The sequence below is a fragment of the Hylaeus anthracinus genome, unplaced genomic scaffold, assembly GCF_026225885.1.
Source record: "Hylaeus anthracinus isolate JK02 unplaced genomic scaffold, UHH_iyHylAnth1.0_haploid 3, whole genome shotgun sequence".
Taxonomy (NCBI): domain Eukaryota; kingdom Metazoa; phylum Arthropoda; class Insecta; order Hymenoptera; family Colletidae; genus Hylaeus; species Hylaeus anthracinus.
Genome location: NW_026535284.1, coordinates 3,108,306 through 3,131,594, shown reverse-complemented (window position 1 = coordinate 3,131,594; position 23,289 = coordinate 3,108,306). Strand labels below are relative to the sequence as shown.

The 23,289-nt window shown below is 37.9% G+C and overlaps 1 protein-coding gene across 6 annotated transcripts in view; it reads right to left on the bottom strand.

Annotated features, from left to right (window-relative positions):
• The window catches only part of LOC128894204 (tensin-1), a 332,764-nt gene that overhangs the window by 155,174 nt on the left and 154,301 nt on the right, over positions 1-23,289 (bottom strand). The window lies entirely within an intron of this gene.

The following is a 23,289-nucleotide window of genomic DNA, read 5'->3' as shown; positions in this document are numbered from 1 at the left end:
CGTGGCTGAGATCAGTATAGAAGCTCTGTATTATGAATATTTTCTTGATGGTCACATGACTTTTTAATTCTTACATCGACATAAATACTCGTTGTGAATCTGTTCATTGTCAACACTTTCCTGCTGAATACACGTTGTTTGCATTATATTTATCGTGGCTGAGAATCATTTTTTAATTCTTGCATCGACATAAATACTCGTTGTGGATCTCTTTATTGTCAACACTTTCCCGATGAACATGTGTCGTTTGTATCTTTTTATCATAGCTAAAAATCTGCATAGGAACTGTGTTCTGAATATTTATTTGATGGTCACATGGCTCTTTAATGTTTGCATCGAGATAAATACTCGTTGTGATCTCTTCTTCGATATGAACACTTTCCCGATGGATATGTGTCGTTTGAATCTTTTTATCATGGCTGAGAATCGCTATGGAACCTCTATCTTATAAACCTTTCTCCGCTGAACGTGAAAGTTTTGAATTTCTTGATTATATATAGGATTTAGTTTCAATTTTGAACAGCTAGAAACCTGGAAGTTATAAACTTGAATATAGAGAGAATGTTACCTATAAACTCTACATATTAATAAAGAGTGTTTACTTGAACTTCTTTGATATCAACTTTTGCTGTTTCGGTAAGGATTACCCCGAGTTTCTATAACTCCTCTTACCACAAACAGGAGTCGTTATGAACCTTCCAACGGATTAATTTATCGTCTTTACCGCCGCAAATCTTACGAGAATTTTCTAAGTATTTCGTTATTAACAAAACGTACTGTAACCAAAAATCATCATAAATCTTCTCGACATAAAGCTTTTCATCCCTAAGCTTCTCATATCGAAGTTAGATCATTGTAAACATGTTCACCCTCAACTCTGACATAACAATCGAGGATTATCTAACTTCTTAATCATAACCTGCTCATCATAAATAAGTTTCAAAATGGAAGGAAATCGTTGCTAATCCCCTCTCGTAATGAACCGTCGCGTCGTAAATAAGAGTTATCGTGAACCTTCTTGGTAGGACCAGCAATTGTTATGAACCGTCTCACCGTGGAGGACAGTTACCGCGAATTCACTTCGGTATAAATGTCCCCGCTGTGAACCTGAACGGTGAATCTCGACACGTTCGTGCTGTCGAGATTATGATCCTATTTACTGTCGCAGTTATCCGCGCGATTCCTGCAAACATCTCCGTGGCAGTTCGCGTCGCAGTAATCGAGGAAGAGACTGCAAGTGGAGAGCTGGGTCGTCGGCGAGGAGATTCAGAGTGGGGACGAGACTATAAACTGCGGCAGGAGTTCCTGCAGTCGCAACGATGCGGACCATACTCCTGCTGTGCTTGCGTAACCAATCGGGACTTGCGGTATGCAAGCTAAGATCAGAGATGGGAGAAATTCTTATCGAGACAAAAATTTTGAATAACGAGTGAAAAACAAATAATTCTTGTGTTCTTTTCTTGGCAATGTTTCACCCCAAAAATGGAATAATAATTATCGAATTGGTAATATTCTATGCATTCATTACATCCTATATAATTTTAATTAATACAATGATACTCTACGTATAGTTTTCATTAGTTTAATCATATTCTGTATTAATTCCACCCTTTATACATATACAGTTTCATTAAATTATATTCATTACTCATAATGAAATTATATTGACCTTCCGCCGGCATTATGGATCTTTCATTTCCGGATTTAATATTCACTATTATAAATTTAATGTTCACTAAAGAAAATCTAATAAATTTTAAGATGCTTATTGGAGTGCCTATTTTGATGTTAGATTAATATTAAAGTGAAATGATTGAACCGTTTTTCAATGAAAATAAATATCTAAAGGAAAGTCTTGAAAAAAATAGGAATTCAGTCAAGACAACACGTAATTAAATCGATAGTCGAATTTTTCAGGCTTAAAAATTAACTTGATCAAAAATAATTAAAAGACGAAGACTACGAAACAGACGACAATTAATAATACAAATAATACATCGCTAATCATTTTAAACTAAATTTGAATTTACAAAGCTTCATCTCTTTCGTGCTTGAACTGCGCTCATCTCGAATCTACGCTATCGATTACGATGGAATTTGTATTTAAACGCGGAGCATTTTTCTGATACCGATATACGCGACGGTATAATGAACTGAATCCATGTCAAGATTCGTTTTTTTGATAAACGTTCGGTTCTTATAAAGTCTCGTTTGAATAGCCTGTCACTCTAGATTGATGTAACAACCGGTTCTTAGGCAATGTGCCTCCTTCGCTATCAATGAAAGAGAACGTAATGCGTTATTAGCGTCTTGGCGGACGATTTAACAATCGGCCTTCGGAAGAACGGAAATTGCGATAACGTCAATAACCGAGTAATCAAGATCAGGAGAGTTTACTCTGCCGGACAGGGATCGCCCAAGAGTGCACTTTGTGCGTACAAACGACGACCTGCGCTTTGTTGCTCAATAAATAATTACCATAAACACACGCCCAAGATATGGCGAAAGGAGAACTTTTTTTCCCGATACAGGTGCAAAAATCTATACTCGAGGAATTTATCTTGTACTAACGTCAACACGTCACCTATTCCAACGAGTCATTTGACTAATTGTAAGTAATCTTAAAGCTACAGACAAATTATTTATTTCAAAATTCCATGTTTTTGTTAACTTCACGTGGAGTTCCAATTAAGTTATTCTACTCAAGATATTGAATACAGGGTTAGGTAAGATGTGTTAACCCTTTGCACTCGGATGTTCCCTATGAGGGGACGTTATAAGCCTAGCAAATTTTGTTAGTGGTTATGTAGAATAAATTTATGCTAGGACAAATTTTTTTAAAAATGCACGTTTCCATGAAATTTTCTTATTGAAGTTGCACGAGAAAGCAAACCAAAATATGGTGTATATACAGGGATTTAGAGAAAAATATATGAGCAGGCGTTACGTGGAGAGAGTATGAAGTAAAGGGTTTCCTAAAAGAGGCTTCAGGATTTTGTTTTTAATAATAAAATATGCCTGTCAACGTGGCGTAGTGGACACTTTCAATTATGTTTAATTACAATCATGTGCATTTTATTTAAAATGTACCAATTGAACATATCCAATATATATTACAATATATACAGTACATCATAGAATATATTGAATATAGTAAAAAACAAAATTCTGAAAATTATTTTGGAAGCTCCCCGATGTTTACAGTGGTGTCAACGCTTTAAGAAAGCTATAAGATCTATAGTTATAATAAAAGCTATAATATAATCAAGTCTAATAATATAAAAAAAATACGTTTCCAAAGTTAAACTATTTAATGTAAAGCGATTCCTGTTCGCACATTTTCCAAAGGGATAGCGCAGAGTGCAAAGGGTTAAATATCATATAGAAAACACGTGTTTGTAGTAAGAAAATCTTTTTCAATATAGCGAATAAAGGTTTTATTCCGTGACCGTAATTTTGCACATGTTATTATTTTTCACGTGTATTTCGTATTAATTAATTTAACGTAATTCATGTATTGAGCCCAGTATTTCGTCACATTATCATTACATCTTCCATTTTTTTTGGTAGTAGTTTTATAAGTTAATATGCCAGCAACTAGAACTTCGCTACTGTGTATGGGCATCGAATTGTTATTGAATTATCATTATTAATAATATTACTACTGTTACTGTATTTATTATCGTTAGAACGGTTTCATTACTTAAATAACGCTAGTGTGTGTATCGTGTTTCAAAAAGAACAATATCAGAAAGCAAAGTACATAGGTTCCAAGAAAACCTGTCCATACTACTGTAAGTGCGTAGATGCGTACCGACTAGCAATTGGTAAAATACCGTTATAAGTGCATGCTGTTTGGCGATGACATCGGTTTACTTGCGATACCAGAAACAACTTTTTTCAAAGCTAGTAAAGGTTACACGATGTGTTGTTACATGAAATTTTCTATTTTCTATTTATATTTATTATGCTATGGAACCCCATACGGGATTATCAGCAATATACACGTTTGTATATATTAACATTAGAAATAATATAATACGTACAAAAAGCATGTCATCATAATATGAAAGTTCAAAAGTATTAAATAACTACCTATTAATTAGCTAAGCTAATTCATAAGTTGAAGTTGTGGTTCTTCAGAAATTTGTATATAATTATTAACGAAGTTGGTTTTCTTAGGAAGGTATCCATCATGTAGAGAGAACGGAGTCCAAGCCTTCTGAGACTGGAAATCACGTTATCTCTTTGGAGTTTGGATCTCAAATAGCAAGGATTGCCATACCACTCGTTCAAATCCTGCTATGAGACTCCACACGGACAGCTCGGGTTCAAAACAATGTAAATTCTAAAAAGTGAGGCGGCCAAGTAGTGGTGATTTACTCGGAGTTTGATTTATTAATCCAAGTAATAATATCCCTAGAGAGAGATTTATGCGCAAACCTTGACTTGGAGCCAGCATTATAAAAATGCTGGAACCTCAACAGGAAAGAAAAATCTGTATTGTCTCGACTAAGAACTGGCCATACGAAAATCACCAACGACTACCTCATCACTAAAACCGAACCCCCAAATGTCATTTTTGCCAAACCCATCGTCTAACAGTAAACCACCTATTATACGAATGTAAAGAAATAGAACAAAAAAGGAAAAAATACGGAATCAAACCAGACTCAGCCCTAACAGTGCAAGACCACATCAGAAATACAATAGACTTCCTCAAAGACATCAATATATATTCTAAGATATAAATAATCGCAAATAGTTCTGTCGCCAATGACCTTGTAGTCGATGCGACATAAAACAGACAAGGAAAAAAACTGCTGGAAAATCACAGAAATGTTGAATTGATCGATCAATTGGCTGAAAATGTGATGAATTAACGCACGATACTGGTCGAAGCTAACTGAAGCATCAAAAAGTTGAGCACCCGTACTATGTAGCGACTCGCAGCTGTCTTCCTTAAGATTCCCGACCATGGTGAACGCGCCAAGAAATTCATCAAGGAAAGACGTCGTAGAATAACACGTGAGGCTCGTACGACTCGGAAGAAGGTGGGCACGACACCCACATGTCCCGACCACGTACAGGATATTCCGGCACGGACAAGACGGAAAAAGGCTCCCCTCGCGACCCACGCGAGAGCAACCCGTGATAGTCGCCGCGGTAATGCACAGTCGTTTGCACGAGGAGAACGAGTTCCTTTCTGGCTGTGCCGACGCATGTAAACATCGGTCGAGGAAGATTGGTCCCGGACGACCAAAAGGTAGGCACACATCATCGAGGCCATCCTTCTTGCCAGGCGACCATCGACGACGTCCATTGTGCAAGGACACCTCACAATGGAGTCATAAGGAAGTCGGCTGTGAGTTATGAGACATTGTCCAACGACCTGTCTCTCCCCCATAATTGCATACCGATCGGATGCTTCGCGGAATGCAATTCGTTTTCACCACGCGGTCCAGAATCCGTCACGTGTTCGATGTATAACGGAAGCCGACGAAGACAGACCCCTTCAGAGATCTAGAGAAGCATAGTTCACCTAACACTTTTTTAGAAATTCGTAATATACGGAACTGTACAAAAATCATGGGCCACCGTGTTAAGCTTGCATTACACTTAAATAAATCTATATTAATGAAATAAATATAATGTATATTTGTAATTGCGCTTTATATATAATACTATACTACGTATACGTATAATGGAATTGTAAAAAAAATATTTATTAAATTTAGAGGAAAATGAAACATTAAAAGTTATGATTTTAATACCTGTATTACAAAGGAATTCTTAGTGTGGAATCCTTTTACGAGTACTTTTGACGCTAAGAGCGATTACTTTGTTTCGTTTCGGCTCTAATAATTAAACTCGTCGACTATTAGCACATTCATAGCCGCTGACATAGTTTTAAGTCTTTCACTTTCACATACTAGAGGCTTTTGAAATGCGGAAGTGAGAAAGCGATTCTTTGGATTAATCGCTGGATGAAATGAGCGACCATTAAAGCGTTAATCGATGGACAGTCTTCAATTAATCGAAAGATTACTAATTCGTAATTAGTTTGAACAGATTAGTGTAATGATTAATAGCGACATGCCTGAGGAACGATCTGCTGGATACGATTCACAGTAACATAACAGATTCTTAATTATTGCAGGAAATAGAAGGATAATATTTTTGCATTAACCAAGAGGACCAAGGGTAGTTTTATCTATCTAGTCATATATATACCATATTTTGGTTAGATTGTTCATGCTAAAGAAGTCGCACTGAGGTATATTTATCTTTGTGTATTCATTAATAATAAATTTCGGTGATTACTTTGACATTTGAATAGTATGCTAGGCTTCGATGTCCCTTCAGAGGGAACAATCGAGTGCAAAAGGTTAAGGTCCTTATGAATAGTCAGTGGCCACTAGTGACTAACTCATCCTGTGGTAGTTCCAGAATAATGACATCGAGGTGACAGGGATACTCGCAGGTGACTCATGGAGAATTAGGATCTCCAAATTAATAGTTCGAGTTACAATTTGTTTGAGTTATTAGTAACCCAAAGAAAAGGAGTGAAGGGATTCTTTAATTTAAAATCTTCCTGTTGGAATATTTACTATACATTCAATCTTTTATTTTACTACAAAAATAAATGTACTGAGAATATATGTACGATGTACATATTTGTGACTGCAGAACAAGAAAAGAGAAAGTTTAGGATATGGCCTGCCCTCTCGAGCGTCATTGAGGACCACAGTATCCTACAGGCTAAACAGTTGTGTGAAAACTGCGGTGTATACAGCTAGAATTTCGTTCTACTTGTTGCTTATATCGTTTGTCTGTTAGTCTTAATCAGCTCCTTGTAGAAAAAAGATCACATTAATTAAAATCAAAAATTATAATTAATGAAACAATTTTTGATTTTAATTAATGAAATTAGTATTTTATTATTTCATTATATCCCATTTCCAATACTCCCCCTTGCTACAGTCTATTAAATGTCACTGTTGGCTTATAGAGGGACAAAGAGCAGAATGTAAATCGTACAGGTGAAGGTCAACGAGATAATAGCCACCAAATTTAAACCACGTTCACTGTCAGAGCCTTGAGCGATGATTTCATTCGCATGTCTAGAAGAGGCTAAGATTCTTATGCGCTCAGACTTGACCCTTATATAGGTCATGGGGCATTTGACAACGAGTTAGCTGACCCGTATATGGGCCACGGACAGCGAATGTTTGAATGCGGAGAACGTGAGATTGTCTCGAATCCCAAATAAACTGCTCAAGAACCGAGAAGGCTGAAACATCGTGATACTATGAAAATCATGAATGTCAGCACTCACAGTTCGTTGCTGACAAAAAGCGTCATAAAATTCTAGAAACGTCACACAAGATGTTTCGTTTAAATCGGAATACATATCTCACGAGAAGATGAATCTATCAAAAAATTGTTTTTACAAAAGTTATTCGGTTCAAATAGACAAAGTACGCGGTGTAAATAATTGTAAGCAAAGTAGTGGAGGAGATGTGACAAACAAATTAATTTTTGTAAATAACCTTGTATATTTTTATTCATAATATGTTTCATTTAATCACTAATAAGTGTAAGGGATACCTGCGATGAGAAATTTCTTTGTAACCAGGTGAGAATTCGTCTATGATCTGTTTTCGTGAACTTACCTGAAACAAAAAGAAATAATCAAGTTAGCGACAGTGAACAAGTTTGACCATTTTTATATGTATATTAATACATAATTTACAGAGGTTGAGGAACAGTAAATAATAACTATGAAATATTTTTTCCTCCAGAAGGACCAAGACGGAGCGGAACTCGATTTAAAAACTGTGATCGTTATTTTCACGATTGACGCACGTTACGTGTCGCTATCGCGTATCGTAAAGTCGAATAGCAGCTTTTCCGTGAACGTTATCGCAACTACGAGCAGCAGTCGAAGGTGTTTTGCCCGCGAGTGCGCGTTATTATGGCTTGAATTTTAATATCGCGAACACGATTGCTTGTTTGGCGTATCGACGACCTATAGATTATAGTACAGATTGTCAAACAATCACAAACCACACAAAATTTCAAACGAATAACGAACGAGCGAGACCATGCTGGATTTCTACTTAAAAACTGTGGTTTATTTAATAATTTCCATTTATCTTTTCTGGGCATGATAGAGATAAAAATAGCGGGATATCAGAAAATATACGTTCTCTAACAAGACTACCTTCTACTAACTATATTTTGAATTAAAATATCGAATTCCATATTAAATTACTCGCTAGAGTATTCTAAATCTTTTAAACTTTTTTTTGTGGCATATATCAAGCGAAACACCTGTGTATACGAAAACTGAGAGGTTAATGGAAGGATGCAAATGCAATTGAAATGTTAATTTTCAGTGTGAACGCAGCCGGAATATTGGCGTCAGATATTACGTTTTTGGTACGCCCGCCGCGACTAACTCGTTGAAATGGCGGGAATCGTGGGGAAGGAATGCAAACACCGAGGAGAACACTGTATGCTTTGCTCATACACACACCCACGTGGGTGGTTGACTAAAGTGGGTGGCTCTGGCCGATCAGCGGGGAACTGAAGTACCAAAGCTGAAGTGTTCATGGTTGCGGACACTAGATGAGCTCGTAACTTTTTGGTTTACCATTCTTTTGACCTTCGGAGACGACGGGGTGAATACCCATGATCTTGAAACAGACCTGCCCGATCGAGAATAGCCCTCGAACCATTTTACTAAGTCGAGGGATTATTTATTCGGGCAAATCTTCGTCATGCCTTGTGCCTGGCAGGCTTTCTGTAGATCTGAATCAACAAAGCGAATAAAATATGTGTCTGAAAGATATATTTGGAGACGTTCCTGCTTCGTTAGATTCCGTAGAAGCATACGCGTTCGTGGACGTTTAAGACAACATTCTCGTATCAGATATCACTCGTATAAGCTGAATATTGTTTTTACTCTCCAATGAGTCAGGAATCGAGACATTCGAATGTTCATTCAGAAAACGGACAAAAACTGGCTTTTCAAGCGAGATGGCTGCAGTTGTAGAATGTCACTATTATGCAGAAACTGAATTAAGGCTAGGGAGATATAAAGTGAATTATATTGTAGTAGTATAGTATACTTTGGTGATAGTTCTTCGAAAAATGTAAAAATACAACACAATTTATAGACTGACGATAATTATTGCTGTCAATTATTGAAGCGTACAAGAACAATTTTTTGGGGAGAAATTCGTTGTGATAGAACTTTAAAATGGTACGAAATAAAGTAAAGAAACAAATGATAATTTTCTATGCTCTCGCACTATACTTCAACCGACAATTTTCTCAACTCGTCATTTATAAATAAATATTCGTTCTCGTTATCTCACGAGTAAAATTTTAACTACGTGAAATAGAAACGATGAACTTATATAAAAAATGTATCATATTGGACATACATATTGGTCTGATTTTCATAGAACCATTTTCTACATTGATGCCCATATTTCCACGTTTACATGTTGTAAAGTATGTAATTTAAGTGTTTTGTTGTTTTACAGAAAGTATGTAATTTAAGTGTTTTGTTGTACAGAATACCTTAGTTCCGTTACATAATTAAAAAATATAGTTTTCAGATGTATTTTTGTTTTCTTGATTACGCGAAGCAATTCAAATGTGACTTCGTTAGCACTGACATCAACCACAGTAACATCTGTTTCGATATCATGTGGCATTCTGGTCGACGTTATTCAAATGCTACAAAATGACATTATAATATAAAATTTGAATACTAATATTTAGATCAAACACTCGTTAAAAAAAAAAATGGGAAGATATTGTTTCATCTTAATAACTACGAAGTTATTATAGTCATCATAGAAGCCGAATAAAGAATGAATGGTATCGTTCCCGCCGACTTCATGGGCGGTCCCTTATCACCCGGTAGTACTACGAAGGCTTTCCCATGTTTACACCCGATAAGGCGTCGATCGATAAGGCAGTTCACCAGTGGACGTCGAACGCCACGTTGACCCACATGCGTTATGCAAATGCATGCGTAGAAAACAAAAGGATTGAGCCACTCTCCGCCGCTGCACAGTGCGGACAAATAGCAAAATTGTGAACAAAAATCAAAATTTCATTACTACTATAAATATATTGCTATTTATTCACAAACACAAAATAAAATCAACCATTAACAAATTTAACAGAAAATTAACAAATCCCGATTTTGATGAAACTTTGTATACTTGTTTGTGGGACCGTCTTATAAATTACACCATCCTCAGTACGTGCGAATTTTGCGTTTGAGGGAGAAATTAACCCTTTTATTCCAACCGCCCCTTTTACTTTTGCTCGGAAACGATTAGAGATTTCAAAAAAATTTTCAAGCAAACATTACACTGTTTTTAGAGGCCTATAAACCAATACCAACAAATTTAAAAAAAAAAAAACAAATTTTTTTTTAATAACCCTCCCCCCCTTCGAAATTTGTGAAAATTTTGATTTATTTCTGGATCAGTAAAAGCGTTTTTTTATTTTGAATCCAACGGTATGTATGAGTTTATGATTATCGTACAGGAAAATGATGTAATATTGTAAAATTGTCGCTTTAGTAGACTATATTTCGAATTCTTTAGGAATTTTTGTCTCATAAATAATAGAAGTTGCACACATATGTTATTTAATACACTATGCTTCCTTTTGGCTGAAGATGTGAAAAATAATTTTTATAGAAATCCATAAATCAATTAAATCAGAATTTTTAACTTCCAATTGCGACCCTGCGCCAACAGTACGGTCCCTTATTAAAAATTATGTAAAACCGAACGTTGCAAGTATTTGGAAAAAAACTTATAAGTTTCTTAAAATATAACAAATAATGAATCCAAATATGTTGAGAACTCAGGATATTTTTTGCCGTGATGTCTGTATGTTTGTTTAAAGATAAAGATTGTATTATGGATACAAATGATTGATACATGATTATTTATAACAATTTCCACGCTGACACACATTTTCTACGATAGAAATCTGCCTCACATTGTGATATATACTAATATTGAATTTTGTCCACTTATTCCGCACTGTGCGCTGGTGCGATCCCCAGTTTCGAGAAGTCGCGTTTCGGAGTCCACGCGACACTGGTTCAAAAACGATCGAACCTCGCGATCGATCGTGCTCCGTGACCCAAATTCTCGTCGTGAATAATAACGAGGCCATATCACCTTTGAGTTACGACTTTCTTCGGTTGCATCTTGGAACGTTTTTTACGCGTTAACCCACTTACTCAAGAGGGACGGGGTCCAAATCGCGTACGTGAGCTTTATTTGCACGCGACGGATTCACTCATCGGGGAGCGTGTTTATCGAACGTTGCGAAGTACACCCAGGGGAGTGAAATTGCCCCTCGTTAAAATCAATTTTTAAGCGTTGAAATCTTTTCACGTGTAGTTGTAAAAGTAAATCGGAAATCTTCGTTTTTCCAATATATCTCAAAAAAAGAGGGATACAATTTTGTAACAATACTAAAATTAAAATATCTTAGAAATTAATGATTTTTAAATGTGAATAAGTTAATACATTTTTATGGAAAATATCAAGGTGCGTCGACTGGTCCAGTAAAAACTATATGTTAGTGGCCTTCATATGTCCTTTACACATCCACTCACAAAAAGAAACAAGTAAAATTAGAATGTGCCCTACTCGAACCAATCGACTCTATCTGAAACAGTTTTCGTTATGCATGGTAATATTGACGTAAACCGAGGTGGTGAAATGTGATAATCCACCCTATGTATATGCACATATGCCTAGTATTTGTTAGATAGAAAAATTTGTAAAATGTTTTAACCCTAAAATGGTTAAATTCTTTACAGATTTACAAATATTACAATACAATATTTTCCATACAATAATTTATGTTTTAAATCATTTTATGTTAGCTATAAAGAGTTCGTCAAATAACCGTAAAATTGTCCAGAGTGTGCTAGTTCACGCTAGCCAAAATATTATCGAGCACAAAAGGTTAAAAAAGAGGTTACGCATGATAAGAATCTTCTGTACGGACGTGTTCACTATCAGCTGTATGTTAATTAATAATATCGTAATATGTACTCCGCAAAGATAATTAAATTTTACGCAAGAAGGTTAAGGGACTTCTTTCTTTTTGTGGATTAAAAAAAATATTTTCTTGGTTGGCATTTCTATCAAATTATATTTACAAAACTGCAAAATTGTTCGTAACTTCGAAACAAATTGACCCGGACAATTGTAAATTTAACAAAATTTCGAAACATACATAAATAAACGTAGCAAACTTCAAAAGTTTATATCAATTACTTTTTTTTTTAACTAAGCTTTTATCTTTACCTTCTGCAACAAAGTTCTATAAAATGTTGCAAGATATTACGACGTATTCGTAATCTCTGTTGATTTTCAGTTATAAAATTATTGTTAAATTTCTAAATGCGTTGCACATCTGTACGCTCGCGGAGTCCACTTATCGCTGGGACGATTTTTCTGGCACCTCGAGTGGCGGCGGCCTCGGGGCTACATCTGTGTACACGGCCGTGAATATATAAAAAAAAAAAAGAGGCATGAAGAACTGTTGGATTGCGATCGATGGATCCATTCGAGTGCCGGCCCGTCGTCGAACGAGAGACAGAGCGGCCACTTCGATGAAGGGCTTCCCTGTCTGGTTTTTCGCGATCGATCAGCCAAAGCTCGTGAGATACGATTAAACATTCCTTGTTCGTGTGATTTGTGCTTTGCGAAATGTTCGAGTGACTTGTTTCTTTTATCGGAGGACTTGGATTTCCGGGCAAATGTTACGTCGATGCATAGGGGAAAGAGAGGTAGACCTGACCATTGATAAAATGTAAACTTTCCATTATTTTATTATATCTATTTAGTCGTCTCTAGCTCTAGCTCTAGCTCTAGCTCTAATTGAGCTCGATTGGCTGATACATTCGGACGTGAAGAATATAATTACACTTTCGACGAAACTAAGCTGTGTTATAATTAATTTTGTAAGTGGTATATTACCTGAAAATATGTAAGAAATATGTTCTACATAATTTATATATTGAAAATCTATTTAACTTTACGCGTTTCCTCATGTTTGGACAAATCTTAATCTATTTGGGATAGACGCATTAAAAATATTATAAAACTACTGACAAATTTATTTATAGTTAAATTGTCATAACATGAACAAATTGTATATATTTTTGGATACCTTTACATTAAACAGTAGAATATATAATAGAATATATTCGTGAAGATCTCAACAGAAGTTCATGGAGTCAAGAAGAGACACGCGAAGGTTATGCAACGCACGTTTTTACTAATTGCGAGTCAAGCATTCCATTATGTACTATCTTACGCAGAGAGTTATATCTATCTACTTAGAGGCACGCGAGGAATATTTGTTTATTCCAAGAAAAATAATTCAGATCTGTAAAAGGTGTAATGAGACTTTATACATTGCGAAAGGCATCTTATAAACAGTAATACCAGTGTGAACGGTGCCTACTATCGATCCTACGAAGGTTGCGATCTGGAGGAGGCCTGACAAGAAGAAGAGCGGAGGGATGAGAGGTGAGGCCAGGCGAGGTTGTTCGCCGATGTTATGGTAGCCACGGCTCCAAGGTCGTCGGGATCACCACGAGGACGTAGCTGCTGGGCCAATCAGGATGCACCACAGAGCCGCGCGGTTCTTTGAAAAACTCTTAGCGCATGTTACGGTTTTTGTCGCACGTTTGCTAGCCTGCTGCCATTAAGAACGCGACGAACGCTCCGGGAAACGTCCGACTAGCGTTTCTTCTCTATCGTTACATCAGCGAATCTCTTTAACCCTTCAGAGAGTCATTAATCTTTCGACCTTCCGTTAAATAACTCACTCGTCTCAATGATGAAAAATTGTTTACTCGCACCTGATGCTTCTGGGATTATCGATGAACGGAGAAACATGGCGTCGCGATGGAATCAATAATTTCTATTCGTTAAACCAGTTTTCCCTTTCCATGTCATGAATGCGAATGACGCATACAAAAACAAAAAACTGAATACGATATTCCTATTAATTTGTAGGTAATGTAACAAGTATTTTTATGCATTGTAAGAATACATATTCCGTGACAAATGGACCACTTTCGAATCCGACCATTTTTTGTATGACTGACATTGTTTATATGTTACAGTACCCTACTAAACACCTTTTAATGATTTTTTTCAGATTTGGTTACTCAATCAAAAAAAGCTATCAATTAAAAAAAGGAACCTTTTCTCAAATGGCTATAACTTTTCAAAAAATTGTCCAAACAAGACGTTTATTTTTTTTTTAAGATGTGCATTCTTGAATGAACTTTACGAAAAAATTACAACACAAAATATTTGAATTCTTCGTCTATAAAATTTGTTGAGTTTTCGAAAAAAAACTTAAATTTTACAAATTTTGCCATTTAATTTTTTTCGATTTTTTCTCAAAAGAAGTTTGATACATTCACTATTTAATACCGCAAGTCCCATAGTGGGCCGAATTTGTTTTCTATTTTTTTTTTTAGATTAAAAATAAATTTTGTTTTCATTTTCTCCCTTAACTTTGGATGAAGTTGCCGAAAACCATCTTTAATAATTCTTTGAAATATGTTGTCAAGTATATCATTTTGAACAACTTTTTGCAATACATGTATGCTGCGGTCTGTTTTAGTGTCCGAGACATTTGGAAAAACGTTCAATAATATTTGACTGTACATAGCTGCGCAACAACCGTGTAGCAAGCCGTTGTTTCTTGTTTACTATTTTTTTAAATATTCTACAACGATTCAGAGTCGTTCCAAGAGCTTTTAAAAAATGGAGGTTCCTGGACCCTGTCGGGGGTTTGGAGGCAAAGCCCTGAACTAAGCGTGTTGCAGCGCACATTGCAGGTATGTATATGGTTTAAATTTTCTGTTTATTACCTAAAAAATATGCGCTACGAAAGTGTTCGCATGCTTGTGGCTGCGTTCCCCAAAGCCTTCAAAAGCAATATACATCCGTCAGAGCAACTATATACATACCTGCTATGTGCGCTGCAACACGCTTTGTCGAGGCTGTTTTTTTTTTAATTCGTAACTTTTTTTTGTACGAGTAAAAAAATTTGTCAAAAATAATGAAAAGGTATTTAGTAAAATACTATAACATAAAATTTCGGCCAAATAAAATATGGTCAGATTCAAAAGTGGTCGATCTTGAATGGAATTTCTCATATGTATATCTGATTTATTTCAATAAATTCACAATTAGTAATACAGACATCGAAAGAGATATTATTTTCTATGTATTGAAAGGATTTGCTGGCTCTTCTATGTAGCTATTCACTTCTGCCCCTTTGACTCGCACTTTCAACAATGAACATCGCTTCGAAGAAGCTTAATGTCTTGCTAAAGTCTTATTTACAGTGAAGTTACAATTAGTTGTTTAATCTAAGTATTAAATTTTAACTGTAAAGTATCTCAAACTACTGAAAAATAGTTTCGAACGCTATCCTTTTAGACCAATCATCACTATTGCTCGAAAGGTCTATGAAATCCTATGAAATCCAAGAAACGGAACGCACGAAAGGGGTACCATGCGTTGTCGTTTAATGGTCCAGCATCGGCAACGAACATCTGGAATTAGCATAACTAGCCAAGAAGGCAGAAAACGAAAGTGAACGAATTATTCCTCGCAAGAAACGTTCGAGCCCCGGCATCTTCTTCATCGTTGTCACTGCGAGAGAGCCTCGTTACGGCGCGCAGTCTCCCGCCTAGCCTATATAGTCTCTTAATTGGCAGGACGAATGAGCCCGAGGATCCCGGGTATGAAATTTCTCGCCTTTAGTCCCGGATCGTTGCGTCGGGACGCGGGATAATTAATTGTTTTTCAAACCGCAACGTGCCCGGAATTTATCGCCCCACGACTGAAAATAAGAGGCTCCTCGACCGCGAGATTTAAGGAGGATCGGGCGCAAGCATGAAATAATTCAAACGCTTTACGATTCCCTGCCCGCCTCGCCATAATGAAACGTCCACCGCGGTAGAAAAAAACCGCGCGCTTCACAAAATTTTTAGCGATCGCAAAGCACCCGAATAACAATGCAGAGGATAGTTTACAACACAAGAGCCAGACATAGTCTGGTCGGTAACGGAATTGAATTTTTTGTACCGACGCTACCTTTTTTCGATACGCTTTAAAATTGAAAATTAAAATACTTGAGAGTGGTGACAATGCAATTACATTAGCGAGAAAATACAATATTCACGAGTCAACAATTACAGACATTTAAAAGTGGGAACATGCTGTTGAAAACTATTCGCGATAGGTATCTACTAGGTGGAAAACTGAAAAATCTTGAAAAATGAAACCTTAGACAGTTTCTTGGCGATTCAGAGAATGCAAACAAATCAGAATACTGTTTTCTGAGCCTGTCATATATCAAAAAGGAGCTATATTTCATTCCAGTATTTGTGATTGTTATTAATGATGTATAAATGTACGTATTTTATTATCAGTATGGTTTTTCTAAATATATACGTATATAAAGATCAACATCAAGAATGCGCAACAAATAATCTATCATCCAAAAATTAAATTTAATTAAAATAATCACATTTCAAGATTTCAACCGTAGTTGCTTGAAAAGAGATCACTCTCGTTTCATTTGTACGATATTTATTATTATTTATATTATTGCAATAAAACGTTGTCCATCTCTGGTCTGGACCTGGCCTAAGAGACATCGACTGGTCGCGATAACGGGACTGGTTATCGACGCGTGGAATCGAACGTCACCGCCAGCAGGGATTACGCTTATGTCAGTGTCGCGCGCCCACGCGTTTTTCCATGAGTGTCCGGTTCAAGATCGCGGAGTGATCATCGATCCGACGTGCGACAAGACGTTTCTGCGGTCTCCTTGTCTCCGCTAAAAATCGTGGTCGGTCACTTTCTCTTCCGCCTCGCGAGACAAAGGTGACCGCGGGACGAAACTGCCGACTCGTGCAAGCGACGGTGTATCGATCATTCCGTTCACGAGAAACGTCCCAGCGGATATCGTTCGGCCGACTTGTCCTCCCGTTCAGCTCCATTTCGCTCCGCCCCGACAAACGAGACCGTCTATTCCATGTAGCGTCCGCGAGTTACACGTATCCGTTCCGGTTGCGGGCGGTTTCTCATCGATGTTCGACGAGTGCGATGCACCGCGCGATAAATCTGTCCATGTATTATAGTCGGATCGAAATCAACTGGTCGCTCGAGGCCGCTGAGTGGCCATCCCCACTCTAGCGTCGCACCACCCCCTCTGTTGACTATGCTCAAAGGGTTATGTAAACTATAGGAAGGGTGTACGCCTGAAGGAGTCAACAGGCGAATCAATGTTGTCATTTCCATCTGGCTAATAAGAAACACCACCCAGCTGTAACACGCCGATTTCAATGACAACTTGGTACACAGATAGACCATTGAAAAATATTAGACACCTATATTTTTTATGTTGGCTAATGTTCATGTTTAAAGGGTGAAAACTACCCTCGAAGTTGTGAATGAAGTGGCTACTCAGAAACTAACGGTTATAGAAAAAAATGGTTAGTATGAAACACGTTTGGTTTTTTACGAACAATAACGTGGCTTCGCCTATTATTTAAAAAGGCGATGCAATTGGCTACAGTGGCGCCACTTATCACGATTTTTCAGACATTTCTAATGGTCTGATAATAAAATAATTCCAACAAAAGTTGATCAGTATTAACCGCTTTACAAATTCTAGTACAAACAATAAACAAATATTTTTTTATAATAAATAGTGGAGACCACTTTGATTGTTTAAACGTTAACATATATTTCTGACTTTATAATATTTTAGCAGGTGACGAGACGAATTCAACGACCTACTAGATTACAACCTTAAATCTTGAAATAATGCTAAAATAATTTTGGTCACGAAAAGCGGTCCGCTGGACCACTGTGGCTATAGCTTATGTACTAGAGAATGCTTACAAACAGCTGAGATACGGGTGTAAAAACATGTCAGTTTAGTGGTTTGCAGTACGAGGTGTACCTTTCACGATAATCCTAGGCATTTTTGAATGAATTGATATTTTGTAGAAATGTTTTATAGAAATAGCAAGATATAGCGCACGAGAAAGTACCAGACAATAGACTGGAGTGAAACACAGGAATTGACAGGAAGCGATTCGGCTCGCGTTACGTAAGAGTTACCAGCGTGAAATTCAGAGTTGAAATGCACTATATCGCGTATGTAGGTTTAAAGATGCATCACAATGGTGGGCTTCATACACTACGCAACAAAAGTACATCTTTCTATCCTACCAAGCCAACCAGTTTAAGTGAAAGATGCGATTATGTAATCACGGACTAGAAACTATAAGGCGTGGAAGAAGTCACCGTTTACCCTCTTCACCTCTACCCTCCACCTTTCGTCGAGTTAACGACAGTTTCAAAGATCTATCTCGAAGAGGGGTAAGATCCATCTCTGTATTCTACCGAGCCAAGTAGTTTCATTACAAATCAGGAAGATGGGATTGCGAGTCAACGAACACAAATCGTAGCAAAAGTTTTTGCTCATCCTGTGAAGTCTGCATCTTCCGTCAAGTCCATTCCCTTGAAATTTCCGTACTTCAAAAAAGAGCAACGAAAGATTCAGAGATTCATCTTGAGACGCCTGCTGCGTTCGCGAAGATGTTTCCAAAGCAACAACGTCGACGTTGAAAATGCTGCGTTAAAACCCATCACCCCCCTCTAACGGCAGGCAGCGCGGTTTCCTTATCGCGGGAACGCCAACCTTCGAGAGCAGAAATCCGACGGAACAGCAAACGAAGAATGGATGGAAGCCTTCGAACGCATCCTTTCTCGAACGTCATTAAATCAATTCGCGCCAGAGGTAGACGTCCGACCGTGACAGCCGGCGTGAATCCTCGCGCTGGTCGACACTTGTAAACCTGGCTTTAAGGGTTCCGAGGGGAGCAGACACGCTACGACAAAGTGGCCGTGATGTTCGCGGTGTAACGGCCGTGCGGTTACCGGTTTATCGCGCGAGAATGCCCCCACGAGGCGCGGATGCACACAATGAACAACCGTGGCGCGCAGAAGGCGACGTACGACCGACGAACTCGAACGGTCTTCCTGCGTAAATTCGAACCCGGAGGCTACGAACGATGTTCGGCCGTGATTAATATACCTAATTACACGGCTACCTTCTTCCCGTGTCGCGTCCTGCTGCTCGCTAAGCATCCACGAGACTTTGCAATCAGCCTAGCTTCCACGTAAACGCCATACACGATACCTTCCAAGCGTCTTGTCTATTCCGACTGGTGTTATAAATGTTTCGAATAATGATAAAGCTTGTGGAACTGATCGCATTGCTGAGTTAGGAATTTAGACTCCGCCAGAATGCCAGTTCATTTTATGGTGACTAGATTGCATTGGAAAAAAACCTTGGATGGATCAGACTCTTCCTTAAAGAACTAAAAGAATTAATTTTTAAGGGTAGGCGATAATGAAAATAAATCTGAATAGGATTCATCAATTTGGCAAGGTTAGGAAACAAAATACTACGAGAAATGTTAAATTGTCTGAACTTAAAAAACATCAAGATAATACTTTGACTTCGTAAAAATGTTCGCAAGTTTCAGTCTCGCAGCCAACGTTAAGGGTATCGGTTGCAAGACGCGAGTTGCAAGAACGTGGTAAGAGTGTGTGTTCCCGTTTTAAAAGAAAGGCGCGAATTCAGAGTTAGAATGTGAAAGAGTAAGGTCGGAATGTTAGTTAAAACGTGAAACGAGCAAAGCACACGACAATCAGCCAACGTTATAGTTTTTAATATAGTGTTTCTTACAACCTTACAAATCACTTAAATATGTCAAACAATACCAACATCTTCGTTTAATCATTATCACAAAATCCAACAATATTCCTCCTTGAGATATGTGCAATTCACTGATAGCCATCGCTATCAGAATTTCTAGCCCTCCCTTATAGCATCTTCTAATTGAAACTTACAAAATGTACACTTTATCGTCCAACATATTAAATAAATAATTACTCTGTCAGCAGTTCAGCTGCTACCTAAGTTCAATTTCATTATCACAGGTACGCATACCACGGACGGAGTCGTACGATCATATAAAGCCTGCACTAGTGGCTACCAGATTTGACATCGCATTAACCAAGAGGCGCTAATGAACCACAGATAGGAAGCACTCTCTCAACGAGCGATCTCTCATTGATCATTCGCAGAAATTACAACCCAGGTGTAGGCATTCCTGATCGATATGCTTGCTCTGGGAGCCGTTGGATTGACAATCGCGAATAATCTCTCGATCCGAATCCCGGAGTTTCATGCTATCTTCATCTCGTTCTCTCGTAATCATGTACCCTTCGCTGAGCGCCGGTAATTAACGTCAAACGACGCTCGCGGTCGTCACTGTAGATAAGGACCACTCCACCGAAGATTGGCTCTCGAATCTACCAACCAACCCTTCTCTCGTTCGACGACAGTCGACGCATACGATCAGCAAGAGAACCTGAACGCAAAGCTTGAAAACTGGTCGTAGATCGTAGAGTTCCTCGATCGCCCACGCGGATCACAGCGCGCGCGGAGGCAAGCAGGCCTAATCGATGCGTGTTCGTTGCGCGAGCCTCGCGGCCAGCCTGATTAATAGCCGCAATTATTATCCCAGCTTCCTTCTCCCCTTTTTCCGCCTCTTTCCCTCGTCGCCTCTTTGACTCGGGACCCGTTCCTGTTTCAGGCCGCGGAAGCAGCTCTCGTGCATCGCGATTCCTCGAGCAAAGCGTGACTCGTAATGATGGTTTGCGCGATAATGTCTCGCTTAATAGTAAAAAAAAAATCGGGACCACCGGTTAGCGTAAACCGAAGCTCAATTGCGCGTGACTTTTCTGATTGTTTTCGAAACTGGAATCAAAATTCGATTTTGAAATTAGAGATAGTTCTACCTTGGCTTGATAATAAAACCACTACCTATTCTCGCTGAAAGTGTCGAAATCGTTTCTAAATTCACATTTAAAAAACGCATCACATCATTTGTGATTTAAGAAAAAAAAGTTTCCGTGAGCGCAAATAAACGATCAGAGTTTGCGACATCCACTTAAGCATTTAATAGAAATGTTACATCTAACTAGAATAACGAACGTAAACTTTAATCGTGTGTCACTTTTAAACAAAGAAGTTTCCTCCTTTCAGGTCGAATCTGACCCAACGATAGTAGTTAAAAGATTAAAAAAGCCAAGATATTACTGCAATTAGCGTTGCTCGCCGCTCGAAGGAATCACGGATAATAAGAAGCCCGGCTCTCTAGCTGCAGTTTGTTAGGTTCCCTTCTTTTTTTTTTCTGCGAAGCACGGCGACGGACAACATGATATTAGCCTGTGACTAACGGGCTCTGTGCTCTCGCAGCCGCGATAGATCGACGTATAACCGCGGCGGTAATAGAGCGATTCCTTTACCGTCATTCTCGACGACCACCGCGAGGCTGTTCGTTCGAACCAGTCGGGGCATAGGTGGGCGAGTTATCTCGATGCTTCGGGAGATAACGTCTTTCGCTTATCGCTGTTCCCGCTTGCCGTGCGTGATGTTCCGCAAAAAGCGCAACACGAGCGTGAAGGTGCTCGGACAGATTGTCTGTTGGTTTTCTCCGCGAATGTTGCGATAGCATTGGATTCAGTCGATTTCGAAATCTCGACCGCGTTGTATCTTCGGTTGCATTTTTCCGAAGATAATTAGTCGATAAAAATGTCACTACAAGTAATGTGGTCTCTGATACAAATTTGTAAATATATAGTATTAGGTTGTCCCGAAAGTTTCTTTCGCGAGTTGCACTCAATTATTTTATGTGGTCGTGTTTATATAAATAGACAATCTAATTTCATAGATATTCATGTTGTAGCAGTAATGGAGCAAAATGAATCGTGCACAATTCAGTAATGTAACATAAAACATCAAATATTGTGCATGTATTATTAATAAAGCGAAAGAAACTTTTCGGACAACCTAATACTGTACAAAAGTCTTATTGTTAGGCCACCTACAATACGTTATATATATTATATATACAATGTTACATTTAATATATACACGTTAAATTAATAATATACATATACAGGGTGTCCCAGCCTAAGTGATACAGAGCTCTAACTCCAAAACTATCGACTGAATGCAACATTTCAAATATGGAAATTGCATGGTAAAATCGGGTAAATACATTAAAGCTTAATAAATTCGTCTTGAAAAGTACTATCACATAGTATACAAAAAATATATAGTTCCATTTGAAAAACGAAACTTGACCATCATATCTCGTTAAATAACAAAGTTAACAAAAATTCCTTCGCGCTGAAACATGAGGCCCATTTTACCATGCAATTTCCACATTTGAAATTTTGCATTCGGCCGATAGTTTTGGAGTTAGAGCTCTGTATCACTTAGGCTGGGGCACTGTATGTCTCTCAGATACCCACCCCTCCGCTGCCAGCCCATTCTTATTTCTTTTGCCAGTAGTTCTGCCCGAGTAGCCCCGACCACCGGTGTAATATGATCCTCACCGATTGATACTCTTCTATCGAGTGTTTTTTTTTCTCGAACCTCTTTCTCTTTCACTATTTGTCCTTTTCTACGTTCGACGCGTGTCAAGTGTAAACACATAAAAACCTCAAGTGCAATGTTTTGGGTCTCCGATTTTGAAGAGGACGGAGCGACATGCGAAAATGGCGACCAACACCGGGATTATTTCGGTGAGACAATACGTAGTAAATATGGTGCGAATTACGTCGTGTTTGGTCTCGTTTTAATCAGAAAAATGTCAGGAATGCGATGGTAATAGTTTTACAACAAAAACGGTAATAATAAAAAAGTTTGATCGTTGCATTAGTCCATTTATCGTAGAGAAACTTGTGCATTTAAGGAGACTGCTGAATTATATATGTATAAAACATGTGTATGAGGACTTCCCCGGTGCGTTTGAAAAATTATGCGATATGGTATTGTAGGTCTATATACATATTTATATTATATTTTTCATTTTATAAACCTATAGTATCATGTTTGCAGAATGAAAGTGATGAATAAATATTTTGTAAACGCAGATTAAAGACGAAATTTGGTTCTTCATTCATCTAACACCCACCTAATTTCACTTCATGAAAGAAAATGTGGATAAAGAAATCTATAAAAGTTACGCCTACTTAAGGGATGAAAAAGTTTCACTTTTAATGCACGGACTTCCACGGTGTTGATTTTCAA